Here is a 2,265-nt window from a genome sequence, read left to right as displayed (position 1 = left end):
CTTACAGTTTGTAAAATGTACAGTCAACCAATATTGTCTTCTAATTTGGTAATTTATAAAATTACTTAAACAGGTAATTATTAGGATTTGAAATTATTTGTAGATAAATTGTCATGCTATTTCGAATAATTGACACTTTGACTACATAATACATTTTACTGTATGATTTGAAGGTGGTTATAGTTTCATTTTTCAAAATTTAGAAAGTTGATTTTAAATGTTTTAGGTATATATAGCTTAGGGATTTTTTTAAAAAAAGGCTTTCTTAGTAAAAACCATAAATTTAAAAGCTATTTAAACCATAATTCAGCCAGTAAATTAAAGGGGAAGACTCAGTTTTAGGGATTAGATTTTTTTTTTTGTTTGGTTTAGCTTTCTTTCAAAACTTAAAGGTTTATTTCTAAAAGTTTTCCCCAGAGTCCAGGTACAGTGGCTCATGCCTGTAATCCCAGCACTTTGGGAGGCTGAGGTGGGAGGATTGCTTGAGGCTAGGAGTTTGAGACCAGCCTGGCAACATGGCAAGACCCCATGTCTACAAAAATTTTAAAACTTAGCCAGGCATGGTCGTGCACCTGTAGTCCCAGCTACTCAGTAGGCTGAGATGAGAGTGTTGCCTGAGGCTGCAGTGAGGCCTGATCATGCTACTGCACTCAAGCCTGGGTGACAAGAGTAAGATCCTGTCTCAAAAAGAAACTTCTGGGTAGTTCACGAGACTTGCCGAAGGCTTCCTCTTTCATCTGGGCCACCAACATGCCATCCAGAATGAGGAAGACCCAGAAACTTCGGGGCCACGTGAGCCACGGCTACGGCCCCATTGACAAGCACCGGAAGCACCCCAGAGGCCGAGGTAATGCTAGTGGTATGCATCACCACAGGATCAACTTTGACAAATACCACCCAGGTTACTTTAGGAAAGTTGGCATGAGGTACCACTTAAAGAGGAACCAGAGCTTCTGCCCACCTGTCATCCGTGACAGATTGTGGACCTTGATTAGTGAATGCTGCTAAAAACAAGACTGGGGCTGCTCCCATAACTGATGTGGTGTGATTGGGCTACTACAAAGTTCTGGGCAAGGGAAAGCTCCCAAAGTAACCTGTCATCGTGAAGGCCAAATTCTTCAGCCGAAGAGCTGAGGAGATTAAGGGTGTCGGGGGGAGCTGTGTCCTGGTGGTTTGAAACCACATAGAGGGAGGTTCATTAAATGTTAACTACTTCAAAACAAAACAAAAAACAAAACAAAACAAAAAACCTCCCCCAGGAGAAGAATTCTAATTTTATCAAGCTGAATTAAAATTTGTCTTTTTTTTAAAAACTTACTGTGTCAAAAGAGGCATTATGTTGCTTGTGTGATAGTAAATAGTGTCCCTACAAATTTAATGTACCTGAAATGTCACAATGTGACCTTACAGTAGCCATCCCAACCCCCACCCTTATCTGTGGTGGATACATTTGCAAGATCCCCAGTGGATGCCTGAAACAGCGGATAGTACTGAACCTTATATCTATATACTGTTTGTTTTCCTATGCATACATACCCCTATGATAAAGTTTATGAATTTGGCACTTAAAAATTAACAGCAGAACTAATAAGATGGAAGAGCTGTAACAATATACTCTAATAAAATAATTTAAAACAAGAATTGTTTATAATTTTTCATTTAATATTTTTGGACTGTGGTTTAAATCTGGGTAACTGAAATAACAGAAAGTGAAATTGTGGGCCGGGCATGGTGGCTCACGCCTGTAATCCCAGCACTTTGGGAGGCCAGGGCGGGTGGATCACCTGAGCTTAGGAGTGCAAGACCAGCCTGGCCAACATGGCGAAACCCCGTCTCTACTAAAAATACAAAATTAGCTGGGTGTGGTTGCACATACCTGTGATCCCAACTACTTGGGAAGGTGAGGCGGGAGAATCGCTTGAACCTGGGAGGCGGAGGTTGTAGTGAGCCGAGATAGTACAATTGCACTTCAGTCTGGGCAACAAGAGCAAAACTCCATCTCAGAGGGGAAAAAAGTGAAATCATGGGAAAGGATAGACTACTGTATTTGGAAACAGGGTCTTTGCAGATGTCATTAGTTACAGATCTTGAGGTGAATTCATCCTGTATTTAGGGTGGGCTCTAAATCCAATGCCTAGCGTCCTCATAAGAAGAGGAGAAGACACACAAATGAAAAGAGGCCATGGCAGTGAAAGTTGAATTATGCTGCCAGAGGGAAAGGACTACTTGGGACCACCACAAGTTGGAAGAGGCAAAGGATTCCTC

General features: G+C 41.5%; 1 pseudogene across 1 annotated transcript; it reads left to right on the top strand.

Annotated features, from left to right (window-relative positions):
- Positions 1-292: 292 nt before the first annotated feature.
- On the top strand, positions 293-1,637 carry LOC116557010 (annotated as a pseudogene). The gene has a single exon (XR_004271317.1). The product of XR_004271317.1 is annotated as a 60S ribosomal protein L27a pseudogene (transcript).
- Positions 1,638-2,265: the final 628 nt, after the last annotated feature.

The sequence above is a fragment of the Sapajus apella genome, unplaced genomic scaffold (genome assembly GCF_009761245.1).
Source record: "Sapajus apella isolate SASKATOON/1434 unplaced genomic scaffold, GSC_monkey_1.0 scaffold18, whole genome shotgun sequence".
In the NCBI taxonomy this organism is placed as follows: Eukaryota; Metazoa; Chordata; class Mammalia; order Primates; family Cebidae; genus Sapajus; species Sapajus apella.
The sequence above is the reverse complement of the archived record's forward strand: the minus strand, read 5'-3'. Positions and strand labels throughout refer to the sequence as shown.